This window comes from Lissotriton helveticus, chromosome 10, assembly GCF_964261635.1.
Source record: "Lissotriton helveticus chromosome 10, aLisHel1.1, whole genome shotgun sequence".
Taxonomy (NCBI): Eukaryota; Metazoa; Chordata; class Amphibia; order Caudata; family Salamandridae; genus Lissotriton; species Lissotriton helveticus.
Window position 1 is genome coordinate 419698815 of NC_136071.1, and position 21706 is coordinate 419720520.

Below are 21706 nucleotides of genomic sequence, written 5' to 3' on the forward strand. Positions count from 1 at the left end.
GGTTTTTAGATATCATCAAAGTGGATATATTTCATAAAAACAGGTGGCTTAACTCCCTGAAAGCAATTTTGAATGACTTGGGAATGAGTTCCCTTTGGTCAGACCCAGCAGGAACAACTTTCCCTACCAAAAGTACTTTAAAAGAAATTTATTTGGAAAAGGTAGCCTTTAGGGGTTGGAGCAGCACTAGTTTAGGATCTATGACTGAGGGATTTTTAGAGGCTAAGTTGTACCCCTCTCTGGAACCTTACTGGGATAGTATAACTAGGCCTAGTGATCGAAAACTTTTATTCCAATTGAGAGCAGGTTCACTACCTCTTAGATCTCTGATTGCTAAATGGGATGGTGGCCTGAATGTTAGCTGACCTGTTTGTGGTTCCTCTAATGAAACTAAGGGCCATTTTCTATTTTCTTGCACAGCCTACTTGGATCCAAGACGTGTATGGCTAAAACCGATGTGCAAGAATTTAGGGACCACTACTAGTATAGTTGCCTTGCGTATTATATGTACCAGTAGCGAGATATGGATATTAATAGCAACTGCCAAATACCTTGGATGGGCATGGTCGATCAGACAGAGACTGCTAGTCACTTGACTATTCTCTGTCTAGGTAAACTGCACGATTAAATAGACAGAGACTGCTAGCCATTTGACTATTCTCTGTCTAGGTAAATAGCCCGTATAATGTATCCATGTTATATTCTTTAGGAACTTGATAGTACTGGTGTTTTTTGACTATTTTAAATATATTTTTTGGATAAACTATTGACTATTGATATATGACATTTTTAAATTTCAATTTGTATATTGAGTCATAAATTGTAAATAATATGCTTTATCCTTTTACTGTAATTGACTGATAATCTAATTGTATTTTTTAATTGTTCCTGCTTTTATGAGTGAAATCTCGAATAAAGCATATTTGACTTGACTTGACTTATTAGTGAGTGGCAATTTACCATGTAGAGCCCATTTGCAGGTACATTTTGAATACTCATGACACAACGAATACTTGAGGTAGAAGTCATAACCCGCAAAATTATCAGTTTTATATGCAAGTGAGATGCTAAAGCAGAATTGTGTGAAAACAAAGACATCTTTGCAAATATGGCTGTGTGGCGCAGTTCTTCGAAAGTAGGCAGAATGCATCCCTCATCTTTCAAAATAGGCAACATTTCTGTAGGTCAAACTGTACAGTGTATTCACGCAGGCTTGCAGAACTGTAAGGTGAGTCCACTGGAAAGAAAACAGACATGTTTGCAAGTTTTGGACAGAATTGTAGTTGAGAGTTGTACAAGGGGCTCTCGCCCTAAAGGACTTTAGTTTCTTTGTTTGAGCCTTTGAAAATATTTTGCCTTAAATCATGCAGTTTAAGACAGAATAGAATTAAATGGGGTTTTTTGCCTTTATTATGCTAGTCACAAGAACCCGACCCAACTGGTGGGTATTTACGCTTTGCGACCAGAATCTGTTAGCTTGCAGATATAAAGGTGAGCCAAGGTTTTCCTAACAAAACGTTTGTGTGTGGAGAAGGGCATGGAAAATGTGAATGGGCAGGCCTGCAGAAGGAACTCTAACATTTTCTTAGACAGGCTGTCTGGGGCCAAGGTTCTGGTGATTATGGAGTTTCCAGAAGGGCAAGGGGACTGGTTTGTTGCGGAGACTGAAGGAGACAGGTGCAGGTCATACAGACGCATCCTGGAGGCTGACTACATACTGCTTAGCATTATTGATTTACCTTAAATAATCCCACCTCTCAGTCCACTGCTGGCAGAAGGCTGTACAGCATTTCTTACAACAGCTTTACTAATTAACAGGGGGCGATGCTACGGCGCGAAGAGGAATGGCTGCCTGGTGAAGGAGCTCCGCTAGCAGGCAATCTCATCCTGCAGTAACATCCTGTTGCAGAGCCCCCACCCGCAGACAAATCGCGGTGTGAATGTGGCTTGTGGGTCAAGGACTATATCGGAGCGGTTTAAGCGGCTGAAATTGTGCACTTGCAGAAATATTGTGGCACGAAGGTCGGAACAGCTTCGGGGAGAAAATGGCGGCAGCGAGACGGTGGCAGCCGAGATCGAAAGCCTAGGAATCCTGGAGATGCGCAGGCTGCACTGCATACCCAAGTGACGAGGGAAAACGGGGCGGGAGAGGCGGATGCGGAGCACGGTGTGAACTGAAGAAGACGCTGCGGGAAGTGTCGGGACTTCCGACATTTCGTGGGCCTGGGCGGAGTGAGTGCTGTGTGTGTCAGTGAGGGCCTGCGACTGGAGGCAGCGTGTGGGATCGAGCGCGGCTCCCCTGAGACACAGCGGCAGCCCGAGAAGATATTGCGGCGTGGAGGAGCAAAGGCGAGGCTATCCTGGGGGGCGAGGCTGGAGGAGCCCTGACTGGGTAAGTGAGGCGGCTGGCCGGGCCTGGCCTGCTGGGTGGTGCGGCTGGTGCCGGGCACCATTTTACTGGTGTACGGTGAGGGCCGTTGGGCAGTGTGGGGTGCGGCCCTAAAGTTGCGTGCACGAGGACCCGGGACTGGCTCTGGGTCGGCTCCTGGAGGCTGGGGGGCTCTGTCTGTGGGCATCGGATCATCCCCGATCTGAGTTGAAGGTCGAGGAGGTCTGGGTGGTCGCAGGGGGTCGCCTGGTTGACGGGGGACACACTGGCTCAGCCTGAGGAACCTCAGTGTGTGAAGGTACTAGGTGATATGTCCGGGCTTCGAGGCTAGCTCACCAGAAGGCTTAAGACCCGTGGTGTTCCGACGCTGGGCGACCGAAGAGGTCTTGACCAGGAGTTGTGAAAGTGCGCACCTAGAAGGGTTGGAACTGGCACTAGGACCACTCGCTGCGAGGTGGTGAAGTGGACAGTGCAGCTCGGAGCCAGGTGCTGAGACGGGCAAACTGCTAGCTGTGGTAGCGGGTAGCTGGCTAGGGCGTACATATAGCGACACATCAGTACACAGAGCAGCACCGGCACCTAACATGGGGAAGTCAGAGCCTAAGCAGGCCAAAATGCAGTTTGAAAACAAGCGTAGTCCACGGTCTGCAGATGGCGTGGGCGAACATGGAGAGCAAGGTGGAACTCAGGGATGGGAGGAAAGTGCAGCTGATGACACCAGATCTATATTGTTGGAACTCTGAGCTGGCATGAAAACGATTGACAGTAAAATAGACGCACTGGCTTGGATACGGTCAAAAAGAAGGTCGAAAAGCATGAGCACAGGTTAGATATCCTCGAAAACCGAGTCTCAGACACTCATGATGCGCAGGCTGAATCCAGGGCCAAGATCTTGCAGATGGAAATGATCCTTGCGGTTATTAGCGCAAAAAATGAGGATTTGGAAGCGCATTCTAGGCGTAACAACCTGCGCATCTTAGGCCTATTGGAAACTACACCCATATCCAAAATGGAGACATTTGTTGAGGAGCTGCTGTGTGAACTGTTTGGCCCTGCACTCTCCGCGGTAATTATAGTGGAACGGGCGCACCGATCATTGGGGCCCAGGCCCAAGCCGGGCGCACCGCCTCGCCCGATAATAGCGCGCTTTCTGAATTATGCTGACAGGGATGTGGTATTACACGAGGCCAGGGCTAAAGAACCGGTGATGTATAAAGGCGACAAGCTATCCTTCTTCCCTGACTACACACCAGGAGTTCAAGCGGCCAGGAAGGAGTTTGTGTCGGTAAAAAAGCTGTTGCGAGAGGCTTCTGTCCCGTATGCCATGTTTTATCCGGCTAAACTGAAAGTTACTCACAAAGAACAGGCACACTTCTTTACTGATGCAAAATCAGTGTTAAAATTTACAAGACATATCTGCAAGGGCAGACCAGCGAGTCATATGCGGGAAAGGTCACCCGAGGACTCCGGACTGTATGACGCAGACTAGGTAGAAGGAGAACCCTCATCGACAAACTGGAGAAGTGTGACGACAGCAGAGCTCTATGGGGGGATCAGATATCCTATCAACGCTGTGTACAAGGTCGAAATGAAGGACATGATGAAGTGAACCTAGTTGACATTGAACACTGCTTGTTTGATTAATATGTGGCAATCGTACCTATAAGATATGGCCTTTTAGGAACAGGTGGGTGGGGGGGGGGGGGGGGGCAGGCTGTTGGAGGCCGGCAGCCACACTAAGGTGTGGATATTCGCTGCTGACCCGCTTCCCCTAGCGGGTGCTCCCGACTGGTGGGTCTGTATGGAGTTCAATACAAACCGTTAGGAGGGTAGTGGGATTTTTTCTCAACCTGTTTGGGAGGTTGGAGTTGGTGGAGGGAGGGAAGGATTGAAGTGGGGTTTGATGTCATCTAGGAGTTATATGTTTCACAATTTACTTTTTCTTATGCCTACAATGATACGTACAGCAAGTGGATGGATATTAAGAAAACTGAACCGTCATGCGAGGTACCCTTCTGGGAATGGGCGATGTAGAATTGGTTAATCCATGCTTAGAACAGTATGGCTGATGCATGTAGAATGCTGACCTGGAATGTCAGAGGCCTGAATTCGCAGAAAAAAGTTAGACAGGTGATAGCGTATTTAGTTCGCCACGAGATTCATATAGCTCTTCTGCAGGAGACGCATCTCACTAAATATACGGATGGAGGAGTGGCCAGTAGGTGGGCGGGGTACAGGCTAACCGCGTCATATTCTTCCTATGCCAGGGGGGTCATGATACTTATAAAGAGGGGAGTGGACTTTCATCCTCTGCACACGTATAAGGATAAAGAAGGTAGATGCGCCATGGTCTGTGGTAGATTGAACGGACGAGTGGTTACTATAATGAATATGTATGGTCCCATTGCAGATGATGTGACATGTGTAAAGCGAATATGTGGGGTGTTGCGAGAGTGGCCGGAGACCCCAGTGCTGTTGGGCGGCGACCTACATTCATATTTAGATGCAGAACTGGACAAATCTAACCCTTTATCCCACCACACTCCTAAAGTGGCCCAGATGTTGAACTGTGCAATGGAAGAGTTTGGTTTGATGGATGTGTGGCGTGTTAGAAACCCGCAGGTGAAGGCAGGGACACATGCGACACCCGCGCACGGTAGCTGGTCAAGGTTGGATTATTGGTTAGTGGGGGAGGAGGTAATGAGCTGGGTGCGGGAGATTACTCCACTAGCTCGTACGTTATCAGACCATAACCCAATCAAGCTATAAGTGCTCTTCCCCTCAGTAAGACGCCCGCCTTTTACATGGCGCCTGCGTTCCGAAGCTTTGCTAGATCCAGTATATGAATCGACAGTCAGAGCTGCCATTACGCAGTATTTTGAGCTAAACAAGGGCTCGGTTGCGGAGGCTGCTACACTGTGGGAGGCCTTTAAGGTCCCAATACGAGGAGTCTGCATTAGCACAGCGGCGGGTATACTAAAAGACATACGTACTCAGCAGGGGAACACTGAGGCTGCATTGCGAGAGCTGTAGCATATATATGAGGCAGACCCTAGAGCGGACACATTGGCGGATTTACAGAAGTTGCTCAAAGATTTTGAGGAACTGGCTGACACCGAAATGAAGTATCTGTCACGAAGGCACACGGCTAGACGTTACGGGGAAGGGGGTCGACCAGGGCGGGACTTAGCACTTCAGATCAAAACACGTATAGAACAACCGCGAGTAGATAGAATTGTGGATGACCTGGGAGATGAACATCTTGAACAAGGAGACATATTAGAACAATTTTGGAGGTTTTATGCAGACCTGTATAGGTCCCATGGTAAGGTGCTGGAGACAGAAATTGATCACTACCTGGACGGTATAGCCTGCGATTGGTTATCTGATGTTCATAGAGAGTATTTGTGTCTGCCGATAGATAAACAAGATGTGAAAACTGCGATAGCGGCTCTGACCAATGGTAAAGCGCCTGGTCCAGATGGACTGACAGCTGAATTTTATAAAAAATATGCAGACCTTCTGGCACCGCATGTCCTTGAAATGTTTGCGGAGTCTCACGAATCTGGGGAACTACCTCCATCTCTGCGAGAGGCGCTGATGATCACGTTACTCAAAAAAGACAAGCCACCAGCCACCAGACAGGTGCGATTCATATCTCTGTCTCTGCTTAATATAGACACTAAGATTCTGGCCAAGATCCTTGCTACTCGCCTACAACCATTGATGCAGAGATTGGTACTGCCGGATCAGTCGGGTTTCATACCCGAGCACTCCACGTCCTATAATTTGCGAATGGTCTCTTCCATGTTCCATGTTTTGGAGCCGGGCTGCAGGCGGCGGCGGGGTTCTTGGACGCAGCCAAGGCATTCGACTCGGTCGAATGGCATTATCCTAGGTATGTGTTGCGGCGTATGGGATTCCCGCCATTGTATCTGCAGTGGATTGCGGTGCTATACTCCAAACCGAGCGCTCGGGTACGGGTAGGTGGTCTTACATCGGACACCTTTCTCATTTGAAGAGGCACGCGTCAGGGGTGTCCCCTGTCGCCACTAATCTTTGCACTGATATTAGAACCTTTGGCGTGTGTGATCAGGCAGCAGCATAGAGAAGCGTGGGTCAGTGGTTAGAGGCGACAGACTCGGAAGCTGAGATCGGCCGTGGACCAGGGTTCGATTCCCCGCCTCGGCGGGTCTCGGGCTCAAAAATTCCACGGCTCGACAATTCTCGCTCCGGTGCCTACTCGACTCACGGGGTCACACTCTGCGACTCTGGACAATAGCTTGCTTAATCTCCACCACGGCCCCTCACGGCGGGATGCCTGGCTTTCACCTTATAGATACCCTGCCGGGTATCTCACAGGGGAATACCAGGACGGGTTCCCTAAGCAAGCGCTTAGATACCGTGTCGGTGATTTGCGCTATATAAATACATGTACATTTACATTTACATTTACATAGAGAGGCCCACTTAATTTTAACTTCCGGGCGGTGGTTATATCACTTTATGCAGACGACATGGTCCTCTTTGTTCGTGAACTATCTAAATATTTGGCACAACTACTCAGAGAATATGTCCGATTTGGCCGCCTGTCCGGGCTTGCTAGGAATTGGGATAAGACTTTTGTCATACCATTGACTACATCGACTACTTGCCCAGATTTGGAATTCCCATTGGTGTGGACCGCATATCCGGTTAAATACCTAGGAGTCTGGATACACAGGGACCCGACGATAGTGGTTAGGGAGAATTACGGCAGGGCATACTCGGCACTGGAAAGCCAGGTAGATGCTTGGATAGCGTTGCCACTGTCGCTAGCAGACAGAATTGCCTTAATAAAGATGGTGGTGCTGCCGCGGTTTCTCTATTTGTTTCTTAACATTACCATAGTGCTTACACAGCAGTTTTTCAAGACTTTAAGGAGTCAGTTGATTAGGCTAGCATGGGGAGGTAGACACGCTCGTGTACAGTGGACGATACTGGCTACAGGGTACGAGAGGGGTGGGTTTGAGGCCCCTGATTTTTATGTTTATTATTTGAGTGCACAAGCTCAATATCTGTATTACTGGTACAGACCGCATGCCTTTACACCGCATGTCGCGGTAGAGGAGGGAGACGCAGCCCCGACCCCGCTTAACAGTGCGATCACTCAGCGCAAACGCGGCACTCCGAAGGTAGAGATTAATTCGGTGGACGCTACTATCGCTGCTTGGTGGAACATTGGGCATCTGGCGCAGAAGCTGCCGCTCTATGCACCGGCTTTATACCAGGAACATCATGCTGCGGTGTCTGTGGCACAGGAGATGCCATCGCTCCATCTGTTGCATGAGGCGGGCCTCAGACATATGTCAGATGTCTATGTGAATGGCTCTGTTCTGGCGGAGGAGGATTTGGCTTATATCAACAATCCATCGTAGCTGTTTCGGTTCGCAAAACACCGATTGAGGCAAGCACTTAAGGTATACTATCCTACATACCCACAAGAACCGCCCGCTCTGGCGTCGTTGCAATATGCGCTCACCACCGCCAGCAATAAAAGTTTAGTTTCAAAATTGTATAAAATGATAAAGCTCGAAAGTGTGGAGGACCGAGATCGTAGTTGGGAACGCTGGTCTGCTTGTTTGCCTGAACCCATTACTGAGACAGACTGGAAATATATATGTGGCCTAACAGGAACACTGAGTATGAATGGGAATCTGAGGATAATTCATTTTAAGTATATACATCAAGTGTATTATACCCCACTACAATTGCATGGGTATGGATTGCGTGCATCTGCGGTGTGTAAACGTTGTGGTCGTGAAAATGCGGATTTTATGCACTTGGCTGGGGACTGTCAAACAGTATGGGAATTCTGGGAAAAAGTGGTGAACTGTCTGAAAGCAATGGTGAGTGTGGAGCTGTGCTGTGATCCGCTCGCCTGTCTATTATGTTGTGTACCACACATTAGAGGAGTAACCGGCAAGTTTGTGCGCCTGGCACTGCTGATGGCGGCTTGGAGAGTGGCAATGACGTGGGGGGGCTAGAAGCAGACAAAGGGCGGACTTATGGATCAAAGACCTGGTCTATTGCAGGGACAATTTGGTGGCATATGCTGAGGAGTTGCCCGAGATTTCGAGGCCCAGGGACATATGGGAGCCGTTGAGGATGTATCTGCTTAATCAGGAAGAGTCCACAGAAGTTTAGTGTTAAATGGAGAGGGGTGCACTAATCGCTATGTTCGGTTCACCTTGCAGCTGTTACGGGATGGTAGGACTAGATACAGTACATGGTAGCTGATGTGGAACGTTTATTTTTGTTTTCTTTTTCTGTTTGGGGGGGTCCTCCTTGTTTTATGGGGGAATATTACATATAAGTCGGAAGCAATTTGTGTTCTGTTAAGATTGTAGGATTCTGTGTTAGATGACGTATAAGTTCTTCAGACACCCGATGGTGTGGATAAACCTACTGTACAAATGACAAAGGAGTATATTGATTTTGTAATTGCCTTCTATTTTCATTTAATAAAGCCTTTAAAAAAAAAAAAAACTTTACTAATTTTAACAGCAAATAATCCATTCTTTTTATGGTGAAACTAGTTAGGGTCAGGATGCAACTAAGGAATTGCAGAGCAGTTATTTTTCACACTAATTTGCTCCTCTAAATGTTTCCTATTAAATATATACCTAACTGCATACCAATTGAAATATGGGGTATATGCGTAATTTCAAACTGAAGTCCAACAGTCTTGCTGAAGCAAGTTTAATTTCAGGATTTAAAATCCCAGTGGGTACCGTTAGCGGCACTCGCAATTGAGTTGTTTTGATTACTAGCCATCACTGATAGAACCTCTCCATGCCTGGGAAGTTTTACAATTTTCAGTTTTACATTTTACTTCTTTATTTGCATACATTTTTATTAATCTATTATTATTATTATTATTTATAGCTCACACAATTAGTGGACGGCATCAGCATAAGGTCATGGTGCTAGGATTAGCAATGGGTTTCCAGTCAAAACACACACAAAATGAAGTAGAACATCAGGGGTACCTTCAGTGTGTCCTTGGGCCATGGTCAGTTTCAGAATGTGTGGACATGGGATGAGCTAAAGGCAGTGGACAGCAGGCTACCAATAGAATTTGGGACTCTATGAAAGACGCTTAACAAGCTAGGTAGAACGCGCACCGTCAGATATTAAGAAACACTATTCAGGGCAACATTCACACTGGCATTCTTTGGCGCATTCAGCAGCAGTAAGCTAGTAGCGCTCTCCAAAGAAGACACAGCTATGAACGTCTTGGCAGCACAGGACGTTGAAATAAGGATCAACCAGCTGTGCATCACGGTGAGGAGCTCCAGACAGACCAAGCAGGGAGAGAGTTTAATCATCACCCAACATGCCCTAAAATGGAGCCAGTACTGCCCAGTCATAATAGTGCAGCAATACATCCAAGGATGCCCACGCATAGCAGGTTTCTTTCTCATACACTCAGATGGCACACCACTGTCCGCGTTTCAGTTCCGCAGAGTTATGGCCAAAGCCCTGCAAAAGCAGGGTTACATGAAAGGTGCATACTCGGCAAGTGTACATGCCATACATCAAGAAGAACTAAGAGCAGTACCAAGTGGCGCAAAGGGCAAAAGAGGGGCAAAGACTAAGGTGGCAATGTTTTGCATTATACATAGTTGTGGAAACCAGGGTGTGCCATCGCATCCCTCAGTGGAAGCTCCAGCAGTGACTAATGGAAAGGGTCCAGCAGCGAATTGACAATTTGAAGAAGGTATTGATGCAATTTGTAAATGCGCACGAGAATGCATAACAGAAGCTTGTCAACAAGATTGTTGATGTTTTAGTGTGCGCAGTAATGAATAAAAGTTTGAGCATGTAGTGTGGTAAATGAGGGATGGGAGTGTGCCCCCACCATGGGAAGAAGCCTATTGGGAGACAACAATGGTAACGCCGCGGTGAACAGGAGTGCATCACACGAGCAGGTGTGGCAGGGGTCCTCAGTACTTTGAGCCCCAATATTTAAGTGTTACTTTTCCTTGCACGCAGGTACAAGAGTCTGGATTATTGGCCACTCTTTTGTAGCCATGGCAGCAGGATGGGAGAACTTGAATGAGTGGGCCAGCAACCGGAGCAGGCAAGTAACATGGTTCGGCACCACCGGCATGGAGTAGGCAATACTGGAACCCAAACTAAGGCACATCCTGAGGGCATGCGAGAAGGTGCCCGACATACTGTGGAGATACACTTAGGGGGCAGAAGCCAATTGCTGCACGACATGAGGGCAATGATGATTAGACAGACAGCAGACCTGGTTTCCTGCCACATAATTTGGTCTGAGATAATCCCCAGGGGTGAATGGCGGAGAGCTCAGTCACATTAAGCAGTGGAAGGCTTGAGGAGAAGGATGAACGCGACAACACAGAAGTTCACTAGGAACTCTGGATTTGGCTTTGTGAGGCATGGGCCGCTTTGCACCAGGGCTCATGGCTACATTGCGCAAGATGGGGTGCTTCTATCAGACTTGAGCAATAAGTTGTTTGCAAGGACATTTGGTGGGTTCTGAAAGCATTTGATTGCGGTGAATGATCCTTAGAGCTGGAGGACTCAGGGTAGTGTTAGGCACCCTTAGCTATGCAGGTCTTATGTGATCCTAAAGCAAAAAGTGAATAATAACCCATCAGGCAGAGATGGGTCTGCTAAATAGGATAGCTATCCTCGGGGTATAGGGGGGCCATGAGAAGAACGTGACTGTGACCACGTCATCCCACAAGAGAGAGCTGGCATCCTGACAGCTTGTGTTTGGCCTTACCTCGCTCTACGGTGGCACAGGTACAGCAAGCAATAAAAATATTGGGGTAGAGTCCCAACGGGAAATACACAGCACCGGATGGATAATAAGACAGCACTGTGATGCCCAGTGGCTGGAGATTGTATCAGGATGGGCGTCAGTGGCTAGTCCAAAGCAGCGCCTAACTCGTTTGATCACCTGTAAGCGGGGCTTTAAGTGGGCCTGGTCTCACCGGGTCTGAGCACCGGCAGTTTTTTTTAAGGGGGCCTTGAAACGAATCTCTATCGGGCTGTGGTTTTTGTTCAGGACTGCAGTGACAGCATGCACTTCGATGTGTGCATGGTGAGCAATGTAGGGGAAGACAAATCCTTTAAAGAGAGTAATTTTCTCTCTGGATTTCCCTTCTCTTTTTGAATCTCAGGAGCAGCAGCACTGTCGTGGTGTCGCCGGTATACACCCGTTACAACGCATCTTTTACTCCGCACTACCATTACAACGCGACTTTTACTCCGCATACCATTACAACGCATTGCGCTGGGGGGCGCTCTAGGATAGGGAATAAGTATAATTTACTATCCAACACCTTCCCTAGGGTCCACGGGGACTGGAGTTAGAATAGTAAATTATACTTACCACTATCCAGCGCCCCAAGGCGCTATGCGTTGTAACGGTATGAGGAGTAAAAGTCGCGTTGTAATGGTATGCGGAGTAATAGTATGCGTTATAACGTCATACACCAGGGCTTTAAGAAGAAGTGTTTTCAATATTATATAGAAGTCATAGTTGCTGCTGCTTATTTATCATATGCAACTAGCTACCATTGACAAAGTCAATAGTCCTAACTTGTAGGTATGATGTGATTTGTTTTATCATATATCTGGACACAATGACAGGAACAGCAAAACACAACTTGGACGGCACACTGCTATACACAGATTTTTAGCTTACGTGTTTTTAAGCCACGCCCTTAATTACATAGACCATGCCCTTTGAGAGACCCCCCCCCAGATTTTTTCATCCCACTTAACGTCCTGCCTGTAAATTAACTCTACTTGTGTATGACATAACAGCGTGTGGTCTGTTTTAATTTGGTGAGGCAACTGTATGTTTGTCACAGAAAGAATGTGTTTTAGACATGTCAAATGACAAGGGCTAGGGGCAGATACGGAGGACTTTTTTCTTCTTCAGCTGTCTCTGCCTTCTCTCACTTCACAGTAGAGGAGATTCTATGTCAGTCCTGGGCGGCTCTGATTATGCTTCTCTTTGCTTTACTGCAAAACACAGCAGCCAATGAAAACAACTTTAAACAGCATATCCCCGGAAGTACAACCCCCTCAATGGTGAGCACCAATCACCAACAGTCCAATACTGTATAAAGTCGTTGAAGGACATATCACTTCCTCTTTCTTTGCTGCTGCAGCAGCAAGTTAAGTGGTTTTTATTTTCCCAATATTGTGTGATTATTACTGTGTTGCCTGTGCGCGACTGTTAATTACTGAATGGTGCTCAGCGCTTTGTGGTATAGCGCGTTCGGCGCGCGATTGTGGCAGGCTCTTACTGTTAAGACTTTTGGCTTTTATTGTTCGCGTGAGGACATCTCGGCGCTTTGGGGGCCTGAACGCGGGCGCGTACCGCTTGTCCTTTGGTTACCGTTACTTTCACCAGGCGCCTGAGGGCGGTTTTACCCGTGGAGCGGGAGCGGGACAGAAGGGCTCTGCACGCTGGAAGGGGCAGTCCGCTTTCGCTCTCCACGCGGTCCGCGCATGCGCAAACTCCCGCATCGGGCTGTTTATTGCCGATCGGGATTTCGCGCCTCACGGACCGCTCCTGCCTGTACCTTCAGTCCCTGGAACGCCCGATGGGGCGCAAAAGCGTGCTTAAGGCTCTGCCTTAGGGGAAATAGGGGTGGCTCCCTCCACATCTGATTTTAGACACTGGGGCACGTTTTTTGGACCTTTGATTAACCTGTTGAGCCTCTCAGTGTCACCCCTGGGTTTTCCCCCCCCCCTGAAGTTTCTCCACCCTCCTGGATATTACAGATGGCGTACTACGCCGAGGAGGCAGACCAGTGGGTAGAATATGCAGATGATGTACAGTATGATGAGGTGCCCTATGAGCACCACCTGGAGGAACAGCTTGTGGAAGCCCTTGATTCCCACGTCCAGGGTTCAGTGAATAAAGCATTGGTGAATGCATTAAAGCCCTTTACGCAACCCTTGCTAAACTATGGCAAGCGTAAGTTTAAGTCTCACCATGGCGGACCCTCGCATCACCAGTCCTCTGAGGTGCTGGCCAAGATGGCAGCGAATGTCCTTAATGACCATGGGGGCTATGGGAGTTCTCGTTCGGCATCCAGTGCGTCTTTGCAATACCAACAAAATGACGATGACATCTCCTCCTCACTCCCTGACACCTCTGATTCCGACCAGTCGGAGGCACCTAAAAAGGCACCAAAAGAGAAGCTTAAGTCGCAACCTGAGGGTTCCCTTTCTCCCAGCAAGTATTTGCTTTTCAAACCCAATAATATAGTACATCCTAGATCCACTGAAGGGGTGCCATGTTCAGAAGTGGCACACTACGTTCAAGGAAACATATGACAGGGCTTTGAGCGCGATGTGCGCTCTGTTCTGAGATCTGAATGCCCCAGGCCAGCCCTATTAGGCAAGGTGACGGAGACCCCGGAGCTGGACCCCAACATGGCCACATTCCTTGAGAAGTTTAGTAAGGACCCCAAGAAGGGATTGGACAGGGAGTGGAGGGGCTGTCAGGATAAGCTCCTTGACTTGTGTGGACCCCTCACGAAGATTTTGGATGCGGCGGTTCAGGCCAAAGACTCCAACACACCGCTGGATACGACGGAGGTCTTGGAATGGGCGCAGAGGGCTCTCTGCTTTTTGGGTAATGCCAACTGTGCCGTGTCTACGGAACGGCGGCGGTCTTTCCTAATGCGAATTGACCCACAAATGGCAGATATGGCCCCTACGGAGGCGGGGATCATGGCAAATGGCTTGCTCTTTGGAGATAAGTTCGTAAAAGAACTAGGGAAATACGTCTCCACCTTTTCAGCTCTTGACAAAGTACAGAGTAATATCAAAAAAATCTTAAACGCTGGCCTTTTTACCAGGGACAGTCGCAACAGGGATCGAGCGCCCGGCCGCGGTTTCAATCAGGCCTCAAGAGGTTCAGAGCGACGTGGGGGCTCCCATCGCTCCAACTTTTACCCCACCAGAAATCGTGGGGGTAGAGGCAGAGGCCAGAAAGGAGGATACAGAGGTCACAACAATGACAGAGACACCTCTTACTCAGGTAAATGTTCTTCAAGGGGGAGTGGTCAAAGTGGAGGGTCGGATTGCTGGTTTTGCACACAGTTGGAGAACCCTGACAAGCGACCCTTGGATATTACAGACAGTGCAAGGCTTTCAGATAGAGTTTTACAGCACTCCCAGGCAGACTCATGTTCCTCACCCACTTCATTTGACCCGTGTCGAGAGGTCTTTCATAGACGACAAAGTTGCATCCCTGATGCAGAAAGGGGCTATTGTGCGGACTATGCCACACGCCCATGGGTTTTCCAGTACGGTGTTTCTCCAAAAAAGATCAGGGTTATCGTCTGGTGTTGAATCTAAAAGAGTTAAATTCTTGGGTAGTGTATCGCCACTTCAAGATGGAGGGCATAAACTTACTCCGGGATTTACTCCTAGAAGGCGATTGGATGGTGCTTCTCGATCTAAAGGACGCCTATTTGGCGGTTCCTATATTTCCGCCTCACAGGCGGTTTCTGCAGTTTCAGTGGGGAGGCGTTTGGTACGAGTACGCCGCGCTGCCCTTCGGACTTTCGTCCGCCCCTTTGTGTTTCACCCAGCTCCTCAGGCCGGTGGTGCAGTTTCTGAGAGAGCTGGGGGGTCAGGCTTATCATCTACTTAGACGATATCCTGATAATGGCCCAGAGTGTCGATACGGTTCTTCGTCATCTGGCACTGACGACGCAACTCCTTCAGGAGTTGGGGTTCGTCATAAATGCGGACAAGTCTGTCATGACCCCGTCTCAGTCGATGGAGTTTCTGGGGTTCCAGGTGGACTCAGTCGCGGCTCAACTGTTACCTCTCAATAAACGGATAGCCATCAAAAAGGAGTTGAGGAGAGCTTTGTCTGCGCAGACAATATCATTGAGGACCTTAGCCAGATTGGTGGGTCTGCTAGCCTCGTCTATAAAGGTTATTTTTCCGGGACCCCTCCATTACAGGGCACTCCAGAGGTTGAAGATTTTACATCTCCACAAAGGCCTCAGTTATATGGAACAGATTTTGATAACACAGGAGGCGAGGACGGAGATCTCATGGTGGTAAGAACACATGGATGCATGGAATGGCAAGGCCATTTTTGCATCAGTCCCAGAAGTAGTAATCAAATCGGATGCCAGCAGATGGGGCTGGGGAGCCCGTTGTGGGTCAGTAAAGACCAGGGGCCGTTGGTCCCAGGAAGAGCTGAAACTCCATATAAATTATCTGGAATTCTTAGCGGGTTCTTTTGCAATTCGGACTTTGTCTCCATACAAAGCGAGTTGCTGCATACTGCTTCGAATGGACAACGACTTCAAGCTGGCTGTACAAGCTCTAGTTATCCCTCGTGTGGAATTTGGAAGTGTCTCTTTATGCGGCCTTCCAAAAGCGTTTACAGCTCCCCTTAGAGCCTCATTAAACTCTGCAGCAAGACTCATCACTGGCTCGAAAAGAAGTTCCCACATCTCCCTGGATCTAAAATCCCTGAACTCGCTCCCGCTTGAAGAAATAATTAATCTAAAAATAGCTTGCATGACACATAAGGCCTTACACCACAAGGCACCTATCTACCTCACACAGAAGTAGACAATATCTGGTGGCTCAAGGTCCTCTAGAAGTGCAGACAACCTACTTCTGAAACCTCAAAGATTCAATAAGAAGAAAACATATAAATGAACCTATTCCGGGATGGCACCTAGGATTTGGAATTCTCTTCCCCCAGAAACCAGACTGAATTACTCTACCATCTCTTTCAAAAAGGAAGTAAAAGCAATTCTCATGGCAAAATTTACTTGACTACTTTACCCTACCCGGGACTTTACTCAATCGAGACGCTCCTGTTATGTTCTTCGACTTTTCTGTGATTTTTTTTTCCTGCTATCCCATGCTTCTATACCTTAAGACTTTTCCTGTGTACTCGTATTTTTATCCCATGCTTGCTCTTTCCCTCATATTACTGCATGTATAATGTATCATGCTATTCATTATGTATAATCAGCTTTGATCACTGTAAAGCGCTCCGATATCCGCAAGGATCTTGTTCGTGCTCTATAAAACCCTCAAAATAAAAAAAATTAAAAAAAATGTCTCAGCAGTACGGTATATCAATCATCTGGGTGGCACGAGTCATGTTTACTAGTGGAAATAGCCAAGGATTTCTGGCATTATTGCCTTCAGAATCATATTTCGATGACAGCGGAGTACATCCCGGGCTGCACCAAAGTGGTAGCGGACTGGAACTCTCGCTTCCTGCGGGATTCCAGCGATTGGCATCTCCATTCCAGGGTCTTCCATCAACTCAATGCCAAATGGGGCCCTTGTACAGTGGATCTTTTTGCCTCCAGGCTCAATGCACAACTGCCCCAGTTTTACAGTTGGCGGCCGGACCCTCTAGCGAGCAACTCGGACGCCTTTCTTCAATCGTGGACGACGGGTATGCTTTATGCATTTCCCAGTTTGCCATGATTCAGAGGACTTTGGCTCGGGTCTGCAGACAGAGGGCGGAGATGATTCTGGTATCCCCCTTTTGGAGAGCACAGACATGGTTCCCAGCAGCGCTGGCCCTGTCATGTGCCTTCCCAGTGCAACTGCAGTACTTTCCTGAGATTCTGACCGACCCGCGGAGTCAACCTCATCCACTGATCCTTCAGGGTCTGCTGCCTCTCATGGCGTGGAGACTTACCGGAGACGCTGACAAATGGCGAGAGCTTCGGAGGACACTTTGTATTTTTTGCCCCAGTCCTGGGCACCCTCTACACATAAGCGATATATGTCTGCTTGGCGTAGATGGGCTAGTTGGTGTACTGCACGGCAAGGGGATCCCTTGGGATCCGGTATCCATATGATCATTAATTTCTTATCTGAAATGGCAAGTACAGGTCTGGCGTATAGGACAATCAATTTCAGATCAGCAATTACAGCGGGTCATCCACATGTGGATGGCAAACCAGTGGGAGAGCATTCACTGGTCTGTAAAGTAGTACGTGGTATCAGACTGATTAATCCCCGCACACCCCAATATTTTCGGTTGTGGGATGTGAATGTAGTGTTACGTTTTATTAAGAATTGGCCGGCGAATGAAGGTCTTTCGCGTAAGCAATTATCGGCCAAGTTGACTCTTTTGTTATGTTTGATCTCATGTAGACGTATTTCTGATGTTCGTGCCCTGGACATAGCAGGTAGAGTGTTCACTTCTTCAGGGGTGTCGTTTACTATTTCCAAAGGCACTAAATCTAATTCAAAGTGTATTTCTTATGCTGCATTCCCTCATCACAGTAAACTATGTGTTGTTCAATGCTTGAAATGTTATGAGGATTGTACTCGAGAGTTTAGGACTGATGTTGCAGGACAGTTGTTGATTTCTTTACAGAAACCTTTCTGCCCAGTCTCTGCCCCTACGCTGGCCAGGTGGGTCTCCTGGTTGTTGCAGCTGGCAGGTATTGATACTTCGGCCTTTGGCGCCCATTCAGTGAGGGGAGCGATGGCTTCCAAAGCTCTGACTACAGGTTCCCGCTTAGAGGAGATTATGACTGCAGCGGATTGGTCTTTTGATTCTACATTCAAAACATTTTATCATAAACCAATTGTAGATGTTGCTACTAATGTGGTGGGTCAACTTTAAACTAGCATAATCAGAGCCTCCGTGGACTGACATGGAATACAAAATTTTCTAGCTATCGCGACAGAGAATTTTCGATTCTATTAAGGACATGGAGGCGAAGATTATCCCACCCATGAAACAGTGTTTTGCAATATGTTGCTGATTTGATCATTGTGACTAATGATGTTGACATTGTGTCTTTCTATGAGTTTCATCCCGCCCATTGTTTTGCTTGCATACGTTTGGTGTATGGGGCATTACGACATCTATTCTTGTTTTAGTAGAACAGCACAAACCGGCATAAGGCATAGATGACAGCAACTCCACGTCTGGAAATGATGTTCCATGGTCATGTTTGGACTCTCGTCGATGGAGGATTGGAGGTCCAGTGTTTGGCGGTCAAGTTTGGACTGTGTTAAAAAGTTTTGTTGCAAAGAAAGAGGAAGTGATATGTTCTTCAAGGACTATATACAGTATTGGACTGTTGGTGATTGGTGCATACCATTGAGGGGGTTGTACTTCCGGGGTTATGCTGTTTAAAGTTGTTTTCATTGGCTGCTGTGTTTTGCAGTAAAGCAAAGAGAAGCATAATCTTCGCCTCCGTGTCCTTAATAGAATGGAAAATTCTGTGTTGCGATTGCTAGAAAATGTTTTACTCTTCTCCCCTTTCAACCCGCAGGAACTCATCCTTTTCAAGATCGGCTGTTTTTTAAATTAAAAAGTATGAGAACCGTTTTGATCAAATAAATAAAGTTTGGGAAGGTCGTTCCCCATTCTCCTACCCACTTTACCCTGTGGGTTAAAGAATAGGAGACCTAATCGGAGAGGTGGTAAATAGAATATGCACCACAGGACGATCAAAAGCCTGCTGGACAGGCTAAAAAAATTTAAGCCAGCAAATAAAAAGCAACCAAATGTGAGTGAAGACGGACAATGCCAATGGTGAACAACAGGTGCTATACATTCCTAGATCAGCTTTCAGCATGTCCCCAATATGTCTTTGCAGCCAGACTACTACGCTGTCTGGTAAGCTTCAACCCAAAAAGAAACACATAGAAAGTCCACGACTGGAACTTTTCGTCGACCTCTGGGAGGCTGGAGCGTGTTAGCTTTCTGAACAGCGTTTTCCAGTTGTTGAGGGTGCCTGTAGCAGAATCGGAATCACGGCACAACCTTCATAGCTGTGCCGGAAGAGGAAGGAGGAGGAGCTGCCCAGACGCTTGCGGAGCGGTGCGGAGCGGAGCGGTGTGGGGGAAAACCAACAACTTGGGAAAACAAGCATTGAAAATGCAATAGGTCTTGCCCTCATTTAAGTTAAAGCGATACAAAAGGGGGATGATGGACGGAGCGTTTGTATAAATCAAACACTCAGCCCCAGTCAACTGATCTGGGTTTAATCCATCACCATTCTTTAGTTTACTCAGCCACCCCAGTTCAGACATGGCTATATGCAAATCAGTCAGACCCTGTGCCTTATGGGAACAGTCCAGCCCGAACTGCCAAGCCATGTCTTCCCTGGACCGGAAACAAGCATCCTGGGACCGGTTTCGGATTCATAATCCTCATCAGCCAGGCTATCTTGAATCCAGTGGCCAAGTGAACAAGGGACTCACGTCTGAGCATACCCTGCCACACTTAGGGCGAACAAAGCGATACAAAAGGGGGATGATGGACAGAGCGTTTGTATAAATCAAACACTCACCCCCAGTCAACTGATCTGGGTTTAATCCATCACCATTCTTTAGTTCACTCAGCCACCCCAGTTCAGACATGGCTATATGCAAATCAGTCTGACCCTGTGCCTTATGGGAACAGTCCAGCCCGAACTGCCAAGTCATGTCTTCCCTGGACCGGAAACAAGCATCCTGGGACCGGTTTCGGATTCATAATCCTCATCAGCCAGGCTATCTTGAATCCAGTGGCCAAGTGAACAAGGGACTCACGTCTGAGCATACCCTGCCACACTTAGGGCGAACAAAGCGATACAAAAGGGGGATGATGGACGGAGCGTTTGTATAAATCAAACACTCACCCCCAGTCAACTGATCTGGGTTTAATCCGTCACCATTCTTTAGTTCACTCAGCCACCCCAGTTCAGACATGGCTATATGCAAATCAGTCTGACCCTGTGCCTTATGGGAACAGTCCAGCCCGAACTGCCAAGCCATGTCTTCCCTGGACCGGAAACAAGCATCCTGGGATCGGTTTCGGATTCAATTTTGTATCGCTCATTTAAGTTAAAGCAATTCTGTTTGTAATTAGGTGGCTTTTTAGCTTTCTTTTATTAGTGTTTTTCAAACTTTCATGTACATAACATGCATATATGTATGCATGCATTCATATTTGTATTTATATAGATATGCAGATGTATATATATATATGCTTATATATGTATGTATGTATATATATATATATACACATATGTATATATATATGCATACATATACATATATATGTGCATATGTGTGCGCGTAGAGGTAGAGAGAGAGTAGAGAGTGAGTAGTAGAGAGTAGAGTAGAGAGTGAGTAGTAGTGAGTAATAGAGCGTAGAGTGAGTAGTAGAGAGTAGTAGTGAGTAGTAGAGAGTGAATAGCAGATAGTAGAGAGAGTAGTAGAGAGTGAGTAGAGAGTGAGTAGTAGAGTGAGTAGAGTTTAGTAGAGTAGAGGAGTAGCGAGTAGGAGAGTGTAGAGAGTAGTAGAGAATGAGTAGTAGAGAGTAAGTAGTAGAGAGTAGTAGAGAGAGTAGTAGAGAGAGTAGTAGAGTAGTAGAGAGTAGTAGAGCGCGAGGAGGGTGAGTAGTAGAGAGTGAGTAGGAGAGAGTAGTTGAGAGTGAGTAGAAGAGAGTGAGTAGTTGCGAGTAGTAGAGAGTGACTCAGAGTAGAGATAGATTCATTCACTGCATTGAAAGCTCGAACTAATTAAGAGGCAGCATGCAGATCAATCCTACAAGTGTCCTATTCTGCTCTCCTCACTCAAATCTCCTCTTTCTAGCTCACAATGCTGTGAAAATGTGTAATTCCGTCTGCCTCCCTAAAAAAATCCACTAAATGGATTTCCGCCTATAAGCGAGAGAGAGATAGAAAGAGAATAGGATTACAGGGCGGCTCCTACAGCCGCAGGCTGGAGAACCACTACCCAGGGCTGAACCTTTTAATCTGCTTTGCTTTTTATTAGGTCTCGTGTTTGGCAGCGCATGCGCTGTCTCAGCGAGACCTATAGTAATCTATATGTTGGGTGAAACTCTGTCATTTGTTATACAGCTTGTGATTCGTTCAAATGTGGCACTGATTTTCTTATCTTGCTTTCTGTTGGCTGTTGATCCCATAGTAACTTCCTTGAAGTCCCGAAGCAGAGGCGCCTAACTACAGTTTTCCTCCGCTCGCAATTGTTTTAATTAGCAGAGATGCCCTTTAGCTGAGGAAGAACGGCTCCCTGGCCTATAGGGTGCTGGGAATTACATCAGCATGGTCCTGTAAAAGCCAGCATGTCTGCAAATGTTCATTTTCAACGTGATAGGGTGGCCGCCGTACTCCCTGATTCATTGCAGTGCAGCCCAGACCTGGTATTGTTTTTGATGTAGCGCCACGTCCCGCATTCCGATCACATCTGGAATTTGGATGCCTGTTCCCCGGATCCCGCTTTGCATCGAGTCCCTGGGGC

General features: G+C 47.4%; 1 protein-coding gene and 1 pseudogene across 2 annotated transcripts in view; one reads left to right on the forward strand and one right to left on the reverse strand.

Moving 5' to 3' along the window:
* Positions 1-21706, reverse strand: part of HMOX2 (heme oxygenase 2) — a 233491-nt gene that overhangs the window by 148007 nt on the left and 63778 nt on the right. The gene's annotated exons all lie outside the window — the stretch shown is intronic.
* LOC144784025 (uncharacterized) lies at positions 13208-14788 on the forward strand (annotated as a pseudogene).